At 28.3% G+C, this 23,985-nt stretch overlaps 1 long non-coding RNA gene across 1 annotated transcript in view; it reads left to right on the forward strand.

Annotated features, from left to right (window-relative positions):
• LOC135961980 (uncharacterized) overlaps positions 1-23,985 on the forward strand; it is a 335,365-nt gene that overhangs the window by 191,523 nt on the left and 119,857 nt on the right. The window contains exon 3 of the long non-coding RNA XR_010576621.1: positions 6,543-6,586. This is a non-coding gene — a long non-coding RNA (uncharacterized LOC135961980). The remainder of the gene's footprint in view (positions 1-6,542; positions 6,587-23,985) is intronic.

Genomic DNA, 23,985 nt, shown 5'->3' on the forward strand with positions numbered 1-23,985 from the left:
GGAGATTCCAACACGACAACGACCCGAAACACACCTCTAGGGTTGTAACCGAGTGGTTACAATCCAACGAGGTACGTGTTTTGAAGTGGCCTGCCCAATCGCCAGAACTCAATCCCATAGAAAATTTATGGGAAATTGTAGATCGTAAAATAAGGACCCAAAATTACACCAGGAAAGAAGATTTATCGGAGGCGGTTATAAGGGAATGGCAAAATATTTCAAAGAAGACCATTGACTCTTTAATTGGTTGATGTGTAGCAGTTATAAAAACTAAGGGATACCCAACAAAATATTGAGTTATTGCAAAGTTTATACCATATTTGTTAAAATAATACCTAAGTCTCCATTGTTTTGTCAATGCCGTAATAAAGAAATCTTTTATTTTTGTTTTCACATTTTTAGAATTTAATTATGTCATTTGTTTTTTTGTTAAATTAAGTTAATAAAAGTATACAAATAAAATACTACAAAAATGTTAAAATTTTTAAAAAATTATTTCAGATTTTAGGCCACTAATGAAATATTTGGAAAAGTTTCCATTGTTTTGCCAACCACGTAAATCTTAAAGAAGATTTGATGAAATTTAATCCGGACCAATTAGTTTATAACCAAACCCAGAGAAAAAATATAATTGTACATGTTTACCGTAATTTGCGGTAACCATTATATGTTTAAGTTACTACTCACATGATTGTAGCAATCATATTGTAGTAAAATAAAAGATACCTTTTACCTTGAGTAATGATACAAAAATAACTTTGAAATCATACATTCATTAGCATTACCATGCGATAAAAAATTATAAAAACATTTCTAAAAATATTAACAGTTTTAAAACAAAACTAAAGCAAATTTAGAAATTCTGGTGAACGTTTAATTTTGTATGGTCATAGAAAACTTGTAAACTAAATATTATATAATTTGTTTTGTTTAATAGTATGTAAATCCCCAGAACTCTGAGTATTTAACCTAAGCACTTGAATTTAAATAATATTGCTGGCGACAAACAAGTCAATGGTGTACATCGTCAGTGCCTAGTTTGATGGCAAAGTTTTCAGTAGTCTGGATATTTTTTACACACGTACTGGCAGCAGTAAGTAAGCAATTAGAGTTTTCCTGTTTTCAATGAGAAAAGAAATCCCGAAAATATTAAATGCATCTAATTATAAAATTAACATTTTATTTACATGGGCGAGTACATTGCGTTTACAAACATCAATACTAATGGAATTTTAATGAGGCAAATAAATTGTTTGTACTTTCCGCCAATTCCCACAAAAGCAAAACAACTGCTAGTAAACATCAGTAAAAATTACAAAAGCTTTACTTACATTTTCATATAACTACAATACATATGAATACTCCATTAGAACAACATTCCTAAAAATTAAATTAAAATCCACAAACTAAGGGGAATCATAAGAATTTGCAAACTCTATACACCAGATACTTGCCAACTCTAAATGCTGCAAACACAGCACAATTAAAAATGCAATTAAATATTTACTTAAAATGTTTACTTAATGGCCTTTAAATGTTTCCTACCACACCAAGTTCCCGCTACTCTTGTTTCCCTTTCCAATCACATGCATATTAATAAATAGTAAGTATATAATAATGGCCAAGTTAAATTTATTTTCTTAAATTATGAAATTGTTATAAATACATTTCAAATACAAGTAAGTACATATTTTCATTTAAATCTTTAGATATTTGTATTTTGCTCGCACACACCTTTTTTTTAACCAACAACATTGTAACAATATTTATGGCAAAAAAACAGCCTCATAAAAACACCTCGCCCATTTATCCATTTTCAGTCTAATTTAGTCGATTGGTTCATATTTATTTTATTTACATTCGAATCAATTTATTATACAATACAACAATAGATAACAACAATAACAATACGCTCACACTCTCTCACACACAATTAATTAGAATATTTAAACATTTTATGATTCTTATTATTTTACACAATATACGATATTCCATAGAAAATTTATAATTACAACATTGACTAACGAGTGTGCTGAGAATGAATTAGAAATGAAAATTTGTTGGCAGTTCAACAGTGCAACAAATTATGTTTCAAACACGATATTCCATAGAAAATTTATAATTTAAGCAAATCTTGCTTTAAAGCGAAATTATTATTCATATTTTATATAGAGCAACAAATTTGCCATATTCATATATTTCAGATTTCTGCTTAATGATATCTGGTATCAAATTGGTACAACATCAATTATTAAACCTTGGTTCATATAAATCTCTATGGTTTTAACTTTCCAGACTTAAAGGTGGCCTTCATATTGGACTTGTTCGATTACACAGGGCAACAAAATCGAACAAATTTTAAAGGCTTTTTAAACACTACACAATTTTGATGTATTGTGGTTCCAGTAGTATAAATATGGTCCAAATTTTAAATTCTATGGAGATTTAAAAAAAAAATTAAAAAAAAAATTTAAGTAGTATTGTGAATTTTTTAGATGTTTCTCCACATAATTAGTGATAACTCAAAAACAGTTAGTCCGATATTAGTAAAATAAACTTTGAAAAATTGAAATTTATATAACCTTTAATCCGTTTATATATTTTTATTGAGACAAAAACAAAACTCATAAAATTTCCACTCAAAGTACACTCTTGTAAACACATAAGTACAATTTAGAGAAAATGAGATAATTCACTTAATTTTGAATAAATTCCAAAACAATCCAACGATTTTTATGATCGATATCTCATTTTGTTCCTGTTATATGTGGGTTTGCGACAAAGCAATAAACCTGAACAATTTATGCCGTTTTCGATTTTTCATGATTTTTTTAAAACAAAAAAATTTACTACTTTCACGTAAAAAATATATTTTTTACTTCAATTTGTTATTATAACTCCGAAAGTACTGAGCCGATTGAAACGCAATATATATATGAAAATTTGTACATAGCATGGGGAAAATGTTTTTAAAATTCAATCAATCGTAAGAAGAACATTAACTACTTAATTTTATGTATATAAAACAAAAAAAATAAAATTTTGTGAAAACGATCGAATTCACTTAATTGTGAATAAATTCGAAAAAAAAATCCATCGATTTTTATGATCGATATCTCAATTTGCTACTACTAGATGTGGCTTTTCGATAAAGCCAAAACCCTGAACAATTTCGTTTTTGATTTTTCATGACTTTTTTAAAACATAAAAATTGTTATGTTTACGTAAAAAATATATTTTTTATTTCAATTTATTATTATAACTCAGAAACTACTGAGCCGATTGAAACGCAATATATATGTGAAAATTTGAACATAGTAGGGGGAAAATGTTTTTAAAATTCAATCAATCGTAAGAAGAACATTAACTACTCAATTTTATGTGTATAAAAAATTTTGTGAAAATGGGCAAATTCACTTAATTGTGAATAAATTCAAAAATAATCAATCGGTTTTTATGATCGATATCTCATTATGTTGCTATTACATGTGGCTTCCCGACAAAGCAATAAACCTGAACATTGTCTGCCGTTTTCGATTTTTCATGATTTTTTTAAAACAAAAAATAGCTATTTTCATGTAAAAAATATATTTTTTGCTTGTTATTGTAACTCCGCAACTACAGAGTCGATTGAAACGCAATATATAAACGGATTAAAGGTTATGTAAATCTCAACTTTTCTTAGTTTATTTTAATAATACCGGGCTAAAATTTTATAATATTTATTAACATGTTCTTATTTTGAATGAATTAAGTTTGGGAAAAAAAGTCAAGTTCGATTAATAATATTTATTACAAAATTCATTCCAATTATGAATTTCATTTTTCTGTGTAGAGTGTACCATCAAGCTGGATATTTTCATTTAATCGCCATTTGAATTAAAATATTTCAATTTGGTTTCAGTTCACAGGACTTTAATTTGTTAAATACTTATGAAAATAATTGGATTTTTACTGCCAGCATTATATGATTCTCTATTTTTAGTTCCACTGTATAATAACATACAATTAGAAAGTGTAATAAAATTGGCAGCAATTATGTTCGAATACAACAAAACTTAATTGAAATATTTATACTATGATAAAAAGCGCATTAAAACAGCAGTGTTAAACTAGTTAACATTTATATGGGAATTTCAATTTTAGAAATATTTTAATTTTTATTTATTGATATTAGTATTCATTAATTTATCTACAAAGTTAAAATGTATTCTATTGCCTTTACTTAATAAAGTTATAAATTATTATCATTTTTTTCTTGCTCTAAATATGTTTGTATTTTTGTGGGTGTGATAGACAAAACAAAAAAATAATTATACCCTACACCACCATAGTGGGGAGGGTATTATGCGTTTGTGCAGATGTTTGTAACGCCCAAAAATATTAGTCTAACACCCACCTTAAAGTATACCGATCGACTTAGAATCACTTTCTGAGTCGATTAAGCGATGTCCGTCCGTCCGTCCGTCCGTCCGTCTGGTTGGCTGTCTGGCTGGCTGTCCATGTAAACCTTGTGCGCAGAGTACAGGTCGCAATTTTGAAGATATTTCGATGAAATTTGATACATATTATTTTTTCGGCTCAAGGACCAAGCCTATTGAAACTGGCTGAAATCGGTCCATTATTTCACCTAGCCCCCATACAAATGTCCTCCCGAAATTGGACTTTATCGGTCATAAATGTTTAATTTATATATGTATCTCCACAAATTCCGCTCCAAATAAGTTTTATATACACAGAATTCATGTCACCAAATTTTGTTACGATCGGTCCATATTTAGTCATAACTCCCATATAGACCCGCTTCCGAAAATCACTTTAACGTGCATAAATCGCTTAAAAATGTTGGTAAACACACAAAATTCAACATAGTTAACTTTAATATACACATAAATCACACGACCTAATTTCATGGTGATCGGTCCATAATTGGTCATAGCCCCCATATAAGGCCCACTTCCGAAAATCACTCAAAAATAAAAATTATTTAAATTTTAAAAGAAAATTTTTTTTTGCTCTTTTACTTAGTGTAGGGTATTATATGGTCGGGCTTGACCGACCATACTTTCTTACTTGTTTTTAAATGTCATTGATTTTATAGAAATAATTCCATATAACAAGATTTAAATTATGAAATTAAAATAAAATAATATTTCAGAGAATATTTCAAAATATAACCTTTATAATTTAGTTATGTACTTAAAAATATATATGGAATCACATTATCTCAGCATTAAGGTTTTTATATACTATTCACCTTCTGAATATACATATGTCAATATATTCTTTATAAAATAATTTTATATATTCATTTAAAATGTAACAAACACACAAATTTTGTAAAATTATTGCAAAATCGATAATTTCTATAACTACTCCCAAATTTATAATAAATTTTAAAACTGCCACTTTTAGTTTTATTCTAAATATACGAAAAATTAACAAAATGAAATAAATTCTTTAAATTTCAATTTAATCATGACCAACAAACGAACAACTAAAAATACGTTTATTCTTCGTTCGAAAATTATCACCACAATTGCATACTAAATAAACAAAATACTTTTTTTTATTTATTTAATAATTGTTGTTGTACATTTCGAAGTATGGGTATTAGGGTGGTCCCTTTTGTATGGAGAAAAATTGAGGTGTCGATGTTCCCAACTAAAATTAATCTTTTGTTTGTTTAAGAAGTCCATTCACCTACCAGCTGTAGGTGAATGGCGTTTAAGCTTTTTAAACCTTTGGTACTTTATAAGATGCAAATTATATACAATGCTTCAGAATTTTAATTTCAAGATTCCGCTCTTTGTAATCCACACTTTCTTTAGCATAAAAAATTTTATGTTTTAACTCTTCAATTAATTTTATTTTACTTCTATTTTAAAAAAAATGTTCTTACTTGTTCTATGGAAATACTATACTTCTTCTATTTCTACCTTTAGAATGAATTTTTTGAACATCCACAACATTTGTTTGGGGCCACCCTAATATAGATACATATCTCTTGTTATTGTTTTTTTTTAAATTCATAAATTACAGTATAAAAACTAAAAAAAGATTAAAAAAACATGGAGTTTTTTTGGTAATTTTTTTTTGTTCCTTTCATGGCTGTTGTCATGATTTCGTTCATGAATTATGATCTTTCTGTTCGAATGTTATTTTCTCTTGTTTCTTGTTGTTTTTTCTCCTCCTGACAATGTTGAGATATCGTTAAGGTTTTGTTTTTGTAAGATTTTGTATTTTTTTGTTAAATTTTTTTTTAGACCTTAATACACTTTAATTCTTAACTTGTGACATGTTTATGAGCCGTTGTGTGAAACCACTGTTGCAGTTCAATGAATTTCAATTATTCATTTGACGTTTTGTTCAATTTTAATGTTTTTTTCCTTGTGACAAGTAAAACGAACCATAAAGTGTACAAAAATAAATTCAGGCTTTTGACTGAAATTCTTATAGCGTTATAGATTTTCTTTCTTTTCTAATAAAAATATTAAAAAAATTTTATTAATAATTGATTTTTTCTATTTCTTATTTTTCAGATAGAAGAATTTGTTATACACTTATATGGAATACTAAATTAAAGGTTTGTTTAAATATTATACAATACTTATATTTAAATTATTTGGGTTCATAAATTATTGACTAAGCAGTTCTTTGAGGCGCTACGAACAAAGTCCCCAATGAACAAAGTCCCCAAACCGAAAATGAACTAAGGCCCCAAAAGTTTATATAGGAAAAACCAACAACGAAATTTAGGGACTTAGTTAATTTTTTGGGGATTTATTTCATTTCTAAAATTAGGGACTTAATTCATAATGAAATTACACCCCAATTTCTGAAAATTAAATAAATCCCCAAAATTTTTTTGGGGCGTTAGTTCACTTTCTTCTTTTTTAAATAAATTTATTAATAAATTTTTGGGGTCTAAGTTCACAGTTTGCCGAGAAATCGTTGAAGATTCAATGCAAATTTATAATTAATTTTGATTTTATTAATTGAAAATGTACATTTTTTTATACTTTTGAACTTATTTAAATTTTATTGAATTTGCATATTTTTGTTAATTGTTTTCAAAAAAAATAAGAAAAATGGGGATTTATTTCATTCCAAGTTTTTTTTTTTTGTTATGAAAAACAATTGGGGAATTAGTTCATTTCGGTTTGGGGGTTTAGTTCTTTTTGTTGGGGATTAATTTCATTTAGAACTTTGGGGTTTTAATTCATAATGAATTAAACCCCCAATTTTGGGGTTTTAATTCATTTTCGGTTTGGGGACTTTGTTCATTGGGGACTTCGTTCGTAACGCCGTTCTTTGAAAGTTGGAGACGGTTGTGTTCTATTCCTGGTGTTCTGACATCAACAAGATGTAATTTTTTTTTTATAAATTAATTTCTATACAACAATATAACTTTCGCCAAGAAGTTTAACCAACATTATTTATGATTCTATTATTGATTCTAGTTTATATTGGATGTAATATCTAAGTTTGAAACTGTTAGTACAGCTATCAAAATAATGAAAAAATTCTTGTAATTAAATTTAAGAATTTATAAATTAGTAACCTAAATTTTTCAGATAATGAAAATCCTAAAATCTATCCGTCGTTTAAAATTTAAAAGTTTCGGTTCGGGCTAAATAATAGATTCGGTTCTGAAAAAAAATATTTAAGTCGAACTATAATGATTTTCATGATCTTAAAAAAATCAAAAAATTCACTGGTGTTAACTCACTTTTGAGGCAGTGCCTTCCTCATATATGAATATAAATTTGGTATCAAATTAATGTCTTACCAAATAGATAATATTATCAATTTTTAAACCCTCCGAGAGCACTTAAAGAAAGTATTTGTAAAAATGACATATAAGATTACCATAATAAACAAATTATTCAGTTCCTCAAAAAATAAAACCCTCAAATTTGAAAATTCTGAATAAAATTTTATTAAAAAAATTAGAGCTCTACAATAAATAACTTTTTAATCACAGAAAACTGTAAAAAAAATATGTATTGAGGAATATTTTAAAAATTTTTAATTAATAAAACTCATAATATAGAAAATGCTATTGAAATTCCTATAAACTAATAAAAATCGAAAATAGAGAAAAGAAAAATAGTCAGTCATAGATGGGAAAATCATCCACCACTTGAATAACGGAATGGTAGCACAAAAATAATAACAACAACTACTAGGTATGAAATACGTACTAAAAGTAGTTCCAAAAACAAATATGGCCGAATTAAATTTGTATTTGTTTTTTTTTTTGTTGTTACAAATGAGAGAGAGAGGAAAAAGAGCAAAACAGCCATGACTCTCCCTCAAAAACAAACACAAATAAACAATGTCAGCCATTGTGTGCCGGTTGACGTTGTAACAAGACTTCAGTTATGAAATTTCTTTTCATACATGTTTTTACATTATAGTTGTTGTTGTTTCAATTCTTTTTCATCATTAGTTGCAGCCGCAGTTGTATGTCAGTCTGGCTTGTTGTCTGTCTTTCAGTTGTGTTTGCTGCAAGATTCACTAATGCACCCTCTTGTGAGGTGTGCAGTTTTAGTGAAACGTTTCACATGCGGCTTATTGTTGGCTTGCATAAGAGAGTTTTGTTGTACGTGCAATAATAAGTGGTTGATTCCAGAGCTGTGAAACATAAAGTACTTTTTCTTTACAATTTAATGCAATATTAAGACTGATACAAAGCAGATGCAAAATTTTGTGACCAAGCGTTTGTTGAGCCTATATTTTGCTTATTTGTTTTGAAAATAAAATGCTATGTGAATTAAATCAGTTTTAGTTTAAGCGTAAATTTTTTTGATTCCTATGTATGTACACTCATAAAAAAAATTGAGTAATCCGTACTTAAATCAATCCGGAGCGGTGTCAATAGTAGGGTAAGTACGGATTTTCTTAAACCGAGTACATAATACTTGATTCAAGTACGGATTCATCAAGTCCAAAAATCTTAATTTTAGCTCTCTCTAAGTACGGCCGAGATTGAATTAATCTTAAAATGAGCTTGATTCAAGAATTCTAAACTTGTTTTAAGCACGAATTCATACTTGATATAATCCAAAAATCGGATTGATTTAAGAATGTCCGAGATTGAATTAATCCCAAAATGAGCTTGTTTCAAGAATTCTGAACTAGATTTAAGCACGAATTCGTACTTGATATAATCCAAAAATCGGATTGATTTAAGTATGTCCGAGATTGAATTAATCGCAAAATAAGCTTGTTTCAAGAATTCTGAACTAGATTTAAGCACGAATTCGTACTTGATATAATCCAAAAATAGGATTGTTTTAAGTCCGAATTCGTACTTGATGTAAGCCAAACTAAGATTGATTTAAGAAAAACACATTATTTTTTATTTTTAATAAATTTTATTTTGTTTTTAATTTAAATTTAATACACTTTAACAATTATTACCTTGCTTAAAACTCGTTTGCCACGGAAGTCATCTTCTTCAATTAGCCAGTTGTCAACTTTGGATTCAACAGAAATTGTGTAGTCATCGGCTCCAAACTATAGATTAAGATTAAGATTTGTTAAATTATATTTGCAAAAATCTGTATTATTAAATTCTTACCTGAATTTTTTCCACTTAAAAGCTTCTTCCTAAATTCGATTCGAAGACTAAGAGGAGGTATTGCTTCCTTAATGTTTTCACCATTGCAAGCTGTTGTACATATGTTACCTGAGAAGCTAAAAATGTACAAACAAATGATATAATATGAAAATTATTTATAAATTCATTTATAATATTAACTATACGATATTAAAGATTTACCCCCATATTCATAAACAATTTTCAAAGGTTTATAAAACAATAATTCCATACAAAATTCGTTTTATAAAACTTTGATAAATTTAAAAATTATTTATTAATATGAGGATAAATCATTAATATCGTATAGTTATTTTTATATTTTTTCTAAGTGACTGTACTTTTATTTTTGCAATAAGAAACATATTTTTCATTTGTGGTACAAAAATACTATCAGTTCATGGACAAAACGCAGTTATTTATACTAATACACACAACAACGCAAACAACAAATTGTGCACATGTCAATACATATATAGGTGTTTGTGTGCCTATAATATAGAGTCTATATTATAGACACACAAACATCAAGCACGATAATTCTTAAACTAAGAACAAAATGCTTGTATTATTTGTTGTTTGCGTCTTAAAAAAATGTTTCTAAACGATATGCGCAACTAATAAATTTGTACGTACATACCACGTTGTACCGTTATTTTGTTTTTAAAGAATTTGTTGCAAATTCAACAGTCTATTTATAAAACATAATATAGTAAGCCAAAAGAAAACATGTAAAAAGAAACTTATCCAAAGTTTTCGATTGACTTGCTGTATTATGTTTTATAAATAGAATAACTGTATTATTTAAAAATAAATCACAATAATAAATAAATTATAGACTTACCTTTTAAATACCCATAAACACTGGGCTGATGAAATTCCTGGAGAAGCTGGAGCAGGAGGGTGTCTTCTTTGTCCGGAACCACTTCTGCTTCACTCATATTTTTTTCACACAACACAAAACACCGAAAACTATAGAGAACAACACGGAACACGGAATGCACAATACAGACTGATGAAATTGCTTGTTTATTCATGTAACTAACCGACAGCGCGAGTAGAAAATTACTTTGAGAACAGCTCAGAGAGTAAATTTTATACCGCTCTTTTTCTTTTATGGATCAATATAAGAATTTTTTTCTTATTTCAAGTTATCTTACTCTTAATATGAAGTTTAAGAATTAACTACTTGATTTAACTTCTCACTTGTACTTAAAACAAGATTTTCTTACTTAATTCAAGAATTTCGTTCTTGTTTTAAGAAAATTTCCGCTTGATTTTTGAAATCAATCCCGTTTATACTTATTCTAAGTACAAATGAGTATGAATCGTACTTAAATTTTTAAGTACACTTCTGGCTAAATTTGAGTAAAATAAACTTAAATTTAGAAGTGCTTTTTTCTTTCTGTGTATAAATACTAGTATTGCCAAATACTACAAATACAAAATAAAATCAAACAATACGTAATTTTTTATAAAAAAAACTGTGTTTCTTTATTAAAATATTTGTACTATTACTGAAATAGAATATTTGAAAATTTATTTAAATTTCAAACCATAGAGAAATATATGTAGAGCGAAAACTCCCTTGTCAAAGACCTATCTCAGTTGTCAAAAAAATAAGTGCTGAGAATGTATTAGTAAATAAAACTATGTGAAAACAAAAACAACACTCGTATGTGTGATTATTTTGAGTAAAATTTTGGTTTGAATTTTTTTTTAGATTCCGCTCTTGTTGTTTCAATAAAATCATTAAAACACCAAAAAAACCTGATTTTTTTTATTTTTGTATCGTTCCTTAAACAAATAAAAAACAACAAATATTTATAAATGTTATGTTTTATTAATAAAATATTTAATAATTTCCTACAATACATTTCCAGATTCCTAACAGATTATCGTCCTTATGCCTGTCCAACATTAGTCCATGAAATGCCGAAAGTTCTATAGAAATTTGGAGAAAATTAAAAAAATACTCAAATTTGTTATTGCTGGTTCAATTTCTGCTCGAGATTCCGTTTTGTTTTGCTGAAACGGTCATATAATTTATACTGTAACAATAATTCACACAATTTACCTCCTGACAAACGATTAAAACTTCTTAAATTTGGAAGGATCTTAAAATAGGTTCACAATATGAAAAGACCTATATTTTATTTTCTTTTTACAAAATTTATACTTTCTGCTTATTTTATATTCTGTCCATTTACTAGTGAGTTGTCCATGTACATCCATGTACCTTTTTGATCAAACTACTGTCTTTTATTCAAGAAATTTCTTTTATAATATAGATTTATTATAGAATTAAACTTGTATATTACATAAATAGACAATTTCGCAGTTGAATTACAACTAATTTCAGTGCATTTGTTAGCGATATCTCCATTTCTGAATGAATTTATAGGCTGGTTCATACATATATGAAATCGATCTTCCACGTATTTGGGAATGTAGTTAATGTTGGTAACCTTTATCCCGATAATACCATTTCCAGAGATATAATTTTGAGATAATATTGTCGTTTTGGCTCTATTTGGAACGAACTTTTTATGGTTGCTAAGTTTCAATATTCAAATCAAATGTCTACAAACAGTACTCCCTCTATCCTCCCTCCCATAACCAACACAATGCTATGCATGAGTAAGGGTCATCCCCTGAGTGCTGGTCCAAGAAAAAGAACAAAAAAACTGATACAGATGGATAAACATTTCTAAATCGACTCAGACAGTTATTCTGATACTGAAAGTATTAGAAATCTTCATATGTTGTTATGCAGTTGGTTCAGATATTCTATATTTACTACCACATATTTAGTTACCGATCAGTGCCACATTGATTAGCATTGCACAGCCCCGACTAAAATACATACTATCTCAGGTTCGTGTTTTTACATACATACATACTCGCATTATCTGATAATAATTAATATTTCTAAAGTTCACTAAAAATAGATTTTTATACTCATGCATTTAACACTGATGTACTGCATTGAGCAATTTTCTGAACTAGAATTTCCAGCTTTATCGTCATAATTTCATTTATCTTAATGTAATTTTTATTGCAAAATGCAATTTAATATAATTTTTTATGTTTTCATTTCGCAATTAATCAATTTTTATTAATTTTCCATTCTTGTACGAGTGTTTTGTTAATAACTTAAATAGATTATTATCAAATAAAAATTATGGAAAAAACATCATTTAGGATAAAAGGAACAAGAATAAGAACTAATTGGTAGAACAACTGACAAGAATCATGCGCACAAACAAAACTAATAAGAGAAGTGTTGCTTTATACCGACATTTTGCTACTTGGCAACAGATGGCGCTACCAATTTATACAAATGTTTGTATCGATTGCAGGATATACACACAATACCACAGTTGTGTTTCATATTATTGTTAGTGTTTATAATACCTATTAACGTATAATTTCGAATTTATTACTTAAATTTATTAATTTAAGAGTACATTTAGCCTTAAAGTACTTATACAAAATGAAAAATGTCTTAAACCGAAATAAAAGAATAGAATGCATTTTTTGTTGCTGCTATGCCAACATTTTAATATTAAAACATTTATATTAATAACTAGAAATCGAATTTATATCCAAACGCAATTTATATCCAATAACTAATTACACAGGGTAACAAAATCGAAAACATTTTAGAGGCTTTAAAAAAAAAGTAGTACAAATATGGTCCAAATTTCTAAATCTATGGCTAGATTTTTTTTAAAAAAAATTTTTAAGTAAAATTATAAATTTTGCTACACATTTCTCCACATAATTAATGATAATTCAAAAATCATTAGTCCGATGTTATTATTGTACTTAGAAAATATGAGACTTACATAACCTTTAATCCGTTTATATATTTCGTTTAAATAGGCTGAGTATTTTCTGAGTTATAATAACAAATTGAAGCAAAAAACACATTTTTTACGTGAAAATAGCTAATTTCTTGTTTTAAAAACTCATAAAAAATCGAAAACGAAAGAAATTGTTCAGATTTATTGCTTTGTCGCAGTCATAATAGCAATAAAATTACATATCGGTCGTAAAAATCGATTGATTCTTTTCGAATTTATTCACAATTAATTGGATACGATTTTGTTTAGAAATAATATCAAATGTTGTCAATTAACTTCTTTCGACATTGGGAATCTGCCAATTGAAAATGATCATGTCAAAACATTTTGATTACAAAAAAGTTTAGAGACTTTTTCTTAAAGTATTAAAAATTCATTAAAAACGTTCATATTTGATTTCACTGTAATTTCGATTTATACCAGATTTTATTACCGAAATATTTTGCAATATTTTATAGTAATTTAATACGAGATTAAAGATTATGGCGTTAAACATGTAATAATCCCAAGAAGAAAAATTGTAATTTTTAAACTTGAACTATTGCTGCCATTTTTAATGTTAAATAGAATTAAATAAAACATGAAAAAATGTATAATTAATGGCCTAAATTAGCGATTTTGCGAAATTTGAAATCAGTAAGTAATCAATAAGTTGCCAAGCTGAGTTTGTGCTTATAATACAAAAACATCCAAAACAAGTAAGAAAGTATGGTCGGTCAAGCCCTACACTAAGTAAAAGAGCAAAAACTTTTTTTTTTTTTTAAATTTCAATAACTTATATATTTAAGTGATTTTCGGAAGTGGGCCTATATTAAATTATATGGGTCTATATTGAAGTTAACTATGTTGAATTTTGTATGTATACTAAAATTTTTAAGCGATTTATGCACGTTAAAGTGATTTTCGGAGGCGGGTCTATATGGGAGCTATGACTAATTGTGGACCGATCATAACAAAATTTGGTGACATGAATTTTGTATATATAAAACTTATTTGGAGCGGAATTTTTGGAGATGCATTTATAAATTAAACATTTATGACCGATAAAGTCCAATTTCGCAAGGACATTTGTATGGGGGCTAGGTGAAATAATGGACCGATTTCAGCCAGTTTCAATAGGCTTGGTCCTGGCCGAAAAAATAATATGTACCAAATTTGATCGAAATATCTTCAAAATTGCGACCTGTACTCTGCGCACAAGGTTTACATGGACAGCCAGCCAGCCAGACGAACGGACATCGTCTAATCGACTCAGTAAGTGATTATAAAGGTAGGGTCACACATGGAAAATATTTGACGAAAAAGACGTAACCGCTAAATAAAATATGTTTTAATTCTTTTATTTATTGTCAAAAACGCCATTTACTTATGACAATTCAAAACAAATAGGTACCTAGGTATTTAGTTTTATTTTCTTTGATGCTGTTTGATCTTACAAAACACTTGTAAGAGTAAACACATCAAACTAATTTTGCTAAAAAAGTCGTTACGCTTTTTTGAGTAAATATTTGCCATGTGTGACCGTACCTTAAGTCGATCGGTATACTTTAAGGTGGGTGTTAGACTAATATTCATCTGAACAAACGCATTATACCCTCCCTCCTATTGTGGTGTAGGGTATAAATATTGGTCCAACAACCATTTTAAAGTGTACTGCTCGACTCACAATCAGTCTATTTAACGATATACGTCGGTCAGCCTGTCCACTGCATCCTTCTAATCAAACATTACTTAGTACTATTATTTTCGGTATAAAATTCCTCATAATAACCATAATAACACCATTTTACTGATTTCTGAACGATTATATCCATAATTCCCATAAAAGAAATTCTCCCGAAAATTATTTTTAAGCTAAACTTCCGCTAGTAAATATTATTAGCGAGATACAATTTATACGAATAAGTTTCGTATAAAAAGATATCTCTTGATCAACTTCAAATAAGAATTTCTACAAATAAATAATTACAAGGAGTATCATATGATCGTGCTTGACTATATTTTCGTAGTTGTTTTTAACTATTCTCTTAGATATCATTAATTAATCCTTAAAATTTACAACAATTATAAATGGAAATTTCAAAAATGTGTTAAAAACAAGTAAGAAAGTATAGTCGGTCGGACCATATGATACCCTACACCAAGTATATGTGATTTTCGGAAATGGGCCTTATATGGCTAATTATGGGCCTATCGCCACAATATTTGGTGGCGTGATTTGCGAATATATGAACTTGTTTGTGTTGAGTGTTATTTGGATACTAAACTATTTTCTCATTAATGAAATTTTCGAGAGTGACAGTCCATCATTTTCCGGTGACAGGAAAATGATGGACCGACTTATTTGTGCTGAATTTGTTTTGGATATCTGTCTAATTTAGATATTTATGAGAGCTTCATTATTTTTAGATATGGCAGTTAAAAGGGCGTTAGGTGAAATAATGGACCTATTTTCTAACCAAATCCGATAAGCTTCGTCCTTGGATCGATATAAAATTTCTTTTTTTTTGTCTAAGTATCTTTGATCTTAATCGACTCAGAAAGTGATCCTTAGTAGATTGGTATAATTTAAGGTATTGGGACAATATTTCTGCACGTTACAAACATCATCACTAACCCAATATACCCTCCCCACTATGGTGGTGTATGGCATTAATACCAGGGAGTGTGTAAACGGGTATATCAATAGTTGTGATATAAATTTATCGTTAGTTTAAATTAAATTTGTATGTAGTGAGATCAACAACAATTAATCAGCTAAATGTCGTACAGTAGGATCTCGATTAAGTTGTGTAATATTTCAATTGTTTTGTATTTTTTGAACATTTAACAGGCCTGTTTAATTTGTTCCATTGAAATTTCTCTCTAAGAATTTATTATATGACAAAACGTACCAATTTACTGGTCGGTTTTAAATCCATAAAGTCGACTATTTTCTTTTCCTACCATTAAACAATTTGTTGCTTTATTTCATTTATATTTAAGCAGTAACATTGTGCCTAAAAAATCAAATATTCTTTCTACCTTAACATATAAAAAAATTCGATGTGTATATTAGGGTGGCAATGAAAAATCAACTTTGATTTTTTCAACATATTTGAGAAGAGGTAAACTTTAAAATTTTAGGAAATTCTGTCTATTTAATTAAAATTAGCTTGAAATAATCGTTTTTTTGCATATGTTGGTTATACTGGTTAAATACAAGTTAGAGTGATGTAATCGGCAGTGTCGAATATTATATACCCTTCCACAAGTATTCTTTAAAAATCGATTTTTATCTGCATTTTTAACTCTTTCAGTTAACTCTTATCCTTGCATCACTGAGGTCAAAGTTCAAATTTTTAATAATCTGATATTGGCTTAATCAGCGATTTTAATTATGGGTTAATTATAAACGTTTTTATTAAGGTTTTGTATATATATTAGGGTGGGTCGATTTTTTTCACAAAATATCGTATAGCAGAAACGCATTCTATGGAAAATTCTAAGAAATTTTCCCCAAGAAACCATAGGTCTAAAATCAAATCCTATCTTGCACATTTCGTCTTTTATCCAATGATATTTCAATATAATTTTTTCTTAATAGTTTTTTTTATTGGATAAAAGACGAAAAGCGCAAGATAGGATTTGATTGTAGACCTATGGTTTCTTGAGGAAACTTTCTTTGTATTTTACGTAGATTGCGTTTCTGCTATACGATTATTACTTTTTGATCCTCCATACAAATCGACCCGGCCTAAAGCTTTTCATAAAGCTTTCTGAAAAGTTGTCTGTGTGTTTAACGTTTTCGGGTCACGGTTATTAAAAAACCCATTTATTAACGTGTGCATTGTGCAACACTGATCTAATAACACTTGTTTGTTGTACCCTCTATCAACAAAATGGCTATAAGGCTATAAATAAGTTTGTCATTCCGCGTATAATACCTAGAAATCTGTTATTCAACAATATTTATACGTATATTCTGCCAAAATGGTAGAATATTAGCCAAAGTGTTAGAAAACCTCGAAATAGTTCTATATTTTTCACATATATTTTGTCATTTTGTTTAAATTCCTTGCAGATAATAAGATGAAATTCAATCCTCATTGAATTTAGCATAACCCTCTACAAATTTTTCCTTCGGAATATGATAAATAAATGCCTATTAAATAGCGGTATCCATACAAAAATGTGCATAAATAAGTAGATCCCATGTAAGGCCCAATTCCGTCTCCCTTATTAATATTAAAATCGAAATAGAGATCAATATCAGTCCCTAATTGAACCTTTCCAGACCTCATAATTCGTCATAGTTTCCATATAATTTACAGATTAAAATCAAATATTTTATCTGTAAATATAGATTTTCTTGTGCTAATTCCATAATTGATCCGTAGAAACAATATAAGTTCCCAAGCTCTTCCTGGCACTGGTTTTAGGCGTAACAATTTTAAATTAAAATCACTGGTGAAAGAATTAGTTATCGAATGATTCCTAAGAAGGAATCGTTTCCTCTCTAAATCTTATCTAAATTTAGGTGCGAGTTCATTAAAATTAATATCAAAGTTAAACTAGAACAAGTATTGGCTATATGAAAGCATTCTAGAATTTGTTGGGGAACTAATTTATTTTTCCTCTGTTTTTAGTATTTTTAAGAATCTAGAATTAATAACATATCTCTTATTTTGCAACAAATTTAAATAGTTTTCTAAAAAATTGTAGAATTTGTTTCTGAAAAATCCAGCATTTTTTCCTAACAGTTTCCCTGCTTTAGTAAACAATATATGAAAATCTTCGTCTGTATGCGAGTTATGCGAGAAAAAACAAAGTCTGCTGTCAAAAACTTGCCTTTTTTATTTTTCGTATGTGTGAGAAGAGAGTGTTATTTTCTAATTCTCTTTTCTTAAGCTTTTGGATCCACGTTTTTTTCCTTTAAAGAAAATATAAATCTTTGTTATTTAACGAATTTGTTCTTGAAAAAGTCATGCTTTTGCCGAAATTAGTGTTTATAAATATTTGTCCAGTGTGAGAGAAAATTTACTCTTGTTCTAACTCGTTTGGTCATATTGTCATTTCTGTCATACTTACTTAATAGTTGCATTAAATTCCCCTGGAGGGCTTTAACTTATCAATTTTGTTTGGTATTTTATTAAAGAAAACAAAACCATTTTATTTTTTTTTATATAAAATCATAATTTATTTAATATAATTGACCTTTCATATAGATAAATTCCAAACATTTATTAATTGCATTTGGAATTTCTAACTTTCTAACACATTGACTATTTTGAGAAAATAAATACAACATCAACAGGTTTTTTTCTTTTAGCATTTGCACAATAAAATGTATTATTTATTTATTAATTTATTTATTTCTTTATATGGTATCAATTAATATAAAACAGTAATTCAAATAAAAGTGATTAAATTTAATTAAAGCATAAAATTTTAATATTTATTAACAATTTGTTATTGTGTGTTATTTTGTGAAATAAATACTTATGGAATGGAGAACTTTAAAACAAACACTTGAATTATACAAAAAAAAATACACTTCACTAGATTCTGGAGTCCAACGATGATGGTGTTTCCTCGTGTTACGTATACTGAAGGTATACCGGATAGGATACACTCAGGATACATTCAGTATACGTGTACGAAGTTGCACAAATACAACAATTATTTGCATTTCGATTAGTTAATTCTAAAGCACTGGAGTAAAATGTGAAAAATAAAAAAAAAGTTAAAAATAATAAATATAAAGTGAGAGTGAGTGAGTGATAAAGTGAGGTGATGATAATAAATACACTTGTTTTTTGTAAATAAATAAATACGCGTTTTGTGATGACGTACGTCTACGTTGACGTGCGGTAGAAGTTAAACGAATAATAATAATTGAACGTAAATTGCTCTGTTCTAATGTTGTTACTTCGATGATTGTGTATTTGCAACTGAAACGTTTAGAACTATTGAAGGCGAAAACGCACACAAATGAAATTGAAGTTGCTGCTGTTTGAATTACAAATAATTTCGTGTGTACGTTTTATAAACAGCTGCTGATGATGGTTTGCCGTTTGCCAGTATGGTTCGTTGGTTATTTGCTGTAGTTGTTAGTATTTTTCTTACCTACTACTACATACACACGCCACAATCATCATCATCTTCATTACCGTCGTTCGTCGCTGTCGACCTTATCGTCATTATAAACACCGTCATACCAACAACACAAACATATTTACACATACACAGAGACACACGTACTGAAAATTCATAGACTTCGACCACACAGGATACGCAATAAGGATATATTTCATTTACTAACAATTTCCGGAATACCTTTCAACACACGCACACATTCACACGCATGCACGAAGCCGTACACAAAATGTTTTTAGTTGTGTTGCTTTCAAACTTGACTTGCTGTTGTATAGATAGATGGTTGCATGAGTGTTGGTGAAGATGTTTGAGTTTGATAGTTTGAAGTCGGCTGGCTCTGCTGGCTGTTGATGAGGGTTGAAATTATCTATGTTTTAGATTTGTATTTAGTTGTAGTTGTAGGCATATCCTGGCTATTTTCTATTTTCTTTTTAGTGGAGAAAGAGAAACTTTAAAACAACAAATTATAATGGTTATTACGATGTTTGTCTGTTTAATAAAATCCTGCTCGATATGATTAGCAAAGTTGCCGGATAATTTTTTTAGTTTTTATTAATTTGCTTACCCTTTACCTTAAATTTTTATTGAAAATCAGCTAAATCGGTTCACAAATGACTACAAATTATGAGCAAAAACCCACGACTATCTCGATAACATAAATATTACTGTTATTAGAAGTACTTTTTGAATCATACATCCAAACCGGTTAAAAATTTCATTTTTTTTTTAATTTTACCTTTTCTGGACTTGTAACGACTTAATTTTGTAGCTGTTAGAAAATTATTTATTCTGTTACTACTGCTACAGTACGAATGAACTGGTTTATCCAATACTTAATGAATTGGTTGATACACTAAAAGTATTTTTTAGAATTTTTTATAAATCTTGATTAAAAGGCCCTTTTTACTCGTTAAATGCAAAACTATTAGTACAAATAAATTAGTACGTTTATTATTGAAAAAGTATTATTTTAATTAGAGTTCAGAACAATTTCATATTGTTAATTTTCCAGCCCTCTTACAGACAAAATTATTTATTCTCGAAAACTACATTAAAAGTGTTTACAATCTGGCACTACTGCAATACATATTTTGTAATGAAAATGTGACCTAACACATTGTTGCAAAAGATTGCTTTTCGAAAGAAAATTGTAGTTGGCTCTTTAAATAAGTTTATTTTATATATTTTTTTTGGTTACTCTTCTAGTTTATATTTAACAACATCAGACGATAATTTAACCACTTGTTCCACTCATAAAAACAAAAGCTTACGAGCATGGCTGCCATTGTCATTCATGTCAAACCTGGTCGATGGTTTGGGGTTGTTTACGTAGCTGTAGCAAAAGAAAAATCCAATGCCGGTTGCTGCTTCATCAGGTGTATGAACAACTTACAAGTTGGGGGATACACACACTTACACTTGAAATACTTACAAAGAAAAATACATTTGGATTTTCACTCCTCCGTTTGGAAAAATGTGGCTGTTGCGCACGTACCATCATTTTACAAGTCTTGGTTTGCCAGTGATTCAATATTCTTTTTTTTATATTTTCAGTTTGTATTTCTTGTTGTTGCTGTTTTTATACGCCATGTGCTCGATTCGAATTAGAAAAAACACACACACACAACAACAACGTGCTTTTTGTTTTTTTGATTAACTGTGAAATATAACGGAAATAGAAAGAATCTTTTTGCATTTACCCCCAGTGGGTGTTTGGCCGTAGTTAGAGCCTTAGTTTTTTTTTTCTTTTTACCTTGTTATAGCAGTCGAATGTGGCAGCATCTGAAACGAATGAAAACAAATTCTAAATATGACCATTAAGTTTAATAAGTTATGGTTTTCGATAACAGGGTGCAAAAATAATACGACTACTGCTACTACTACTGCTAGTTCTATTTAGTTGTTATTTGTTTAATACAAACTCTCTGATAGACACACACACACACGAACACAAAATGGTACAAATTTATGGTCTATTTATTTTGGTTAGAGGAAAATTGAAGAGTCTTTCTATTTTAATAATATGCATGAACAATGGCAAACAAAAAAATAACTAACATACGTATAATTTTAATATTTTATTATTAAGGATTTGAGAGAATTGTAAATGTGGCATACTTTTAGGGGAAACATTATTTTAATATTTAAATGGTTTATTAAATATAGTGATTATTATATATTTGGCTTCAATGTAATTTGTATTTTGTAGTTATTAATATACATTTGTGGTTGTGGAAATGTTTCGCTGTCCTGCATCAAAATTATCAACAGCTGTGTGCTGACTTTATTACACTTTCAATATTATATTGAATATTTTGTGGTTTTTAACACAAAAAAGCCACCAATTTTTAAATTAAAAGTCGATTTAGCTGTGTACGTCCGTATGTCATGTACAAAATACACCAACAAAATTAATTACAAGATCACGATAATATTTCTTATTGTCCTAGCAGTTTGGTATTGAAAATCAGCAAAATCGGTTTTTAGAAAAATGTAAGACAACCAAATCACGTTCAGATTTGCGTCCATTAGTTTGACTCGTAAAAAAACGTAGTAGATTTATTTATATATCAACTGATGGGAAATTGAGTCTACTCCACATCAATTTTTTTGTTGGAAAAAATTAAAAAATAAGATTTTTTGAAACAGTAACTTAAATTCCTATATGAATTTTGTATCAGATATTAATATAATATACAAAAATACAAAATTTCTGATAAAAAAAGTAAGAGAGAAAAAGTATATGGGCAATTCCATGAGAATAACAACCACGATTTTTTTTTCAAGATGATTTGAAAGGAGAAAATACTAGAATGTTACTATGTTAAAGTATTTAGAGCTTATTACAACATTTTGTTGGCAAAAATAATAGTTTAAGATGACTATAATTAATTTTTTAATTTAATTGGTATGTTTTAAGCTCCCAATTAGCATGTAGTATGAAATGAATTTGACTCTGATTATTTTCTACTATTATCAACTTGTTTATTGAGACCAAATATATATTTTCTATTTATTGTTTTAATATAAGAGAAAAATCTGTCACGTACGGTATGTCACGTACGATATTAAATTTTATTTATTATAAAATCATCCAAAATTTTTTTTATTTAAATCAAAATATTTCGTTTAGTGTAAGAAATTAAAAGAAAACATAACGCCTCTCACGATTCGAAAATTTTCGCATATTTCTACATGTACCTCAAAATGACTTTCGTTTTATGTCACGTACGATATACCCTTATTTCGCTCGATATTTTGGACAACAATATCTCGAAAGAACTTTTTATTATTTTAAAATATAGTACCCTCTGAATGGAATATGAAGACTAAATTATATTTTAGATATGCAACATCTATTCCACTTTATAGGCGTACAAATTTTTCTTGGACCGATCACAATGAATTTAAGACGCATGATTTCCGTGGATTCAAAATATATTGTCTAGAATATGTGTTGAATTTTATTTGGATATCAACATTTTTAAGAGTTTTATGCTGGTTAAAGGAATGTTTGGAAGTGGTCCTTAAGTAATGGACAGATTTCAACCACTTTCAATAGGCTTCATCGACAGAAATATCGAAATATCTTCAAAATTGCACTTTGCTCACAAATTTACATGGACTGCCAGACGGACGGACGGACATAGATAAATCTTTCTGTAATAATTTATTTTTAAATACTCGGATAATAAACTAATTTATTATCTTTGATTTTTGCTATTGTAGGGTTCATAATGAGTATTCTATCAGTGAATATTAAAAATAGTTAACTTTTCCAAAAGATTATTCGAAAAGTTCTAGTTTCAAGGAGATCTGACCAGTTGTTTCTAAGTTACACATTATTACTAATGATATTGTGAGAGGCTCCACTAACCTTGTTCGACAAGTTCAAATTGTGTTATTCTATTGCTGTATTACCAACAAGTTAATATTAATAACTTCACATAGATTTGAAATCGAGCAGTGTTATTTACAATCGTAAGTATTTTCATAGTTTTTTGAGTTTTGCCTGTATTTTTGTAAAATAAAAATATTATCTTACCCCTTTTTCAGTTTATTTTCGATATGTTACTATTTTCAAAAGAATTTCCTCACGTTTAAGTATTTAATAGCAAAATACTAAAGGGATTTAAACTAAACAGCTCCTTATTTTGATGTTTTTGTACTTCTTTGAAATTCATTCATATAAAGCTACGATTTTATACTAAATGTATGTAAAAAAAATCATATATCCTTTAAAGAGACACACTCTCTCACACACATGTAAACATAAATATTATATTGTTATGCATGTGTGTGTATTTGTATACATTTGTATACACACACACACACTCACACCCATTAAATAGACATTCGGTTTCAGTTTTA

The sequence above is a fragment of the Calliphora vicina genome, chromosome 1 (assembly GCF_958450345.1).
Source record: "Calliphora vicina chromosome 1, idCalVici1.1, whole genome shotgun sequence".
NCBI lineage: Eukaryota > Metazoa > Arthropoda > Insecta > Diptera > Calliphoridae > Calliphora > Calliphora vicina.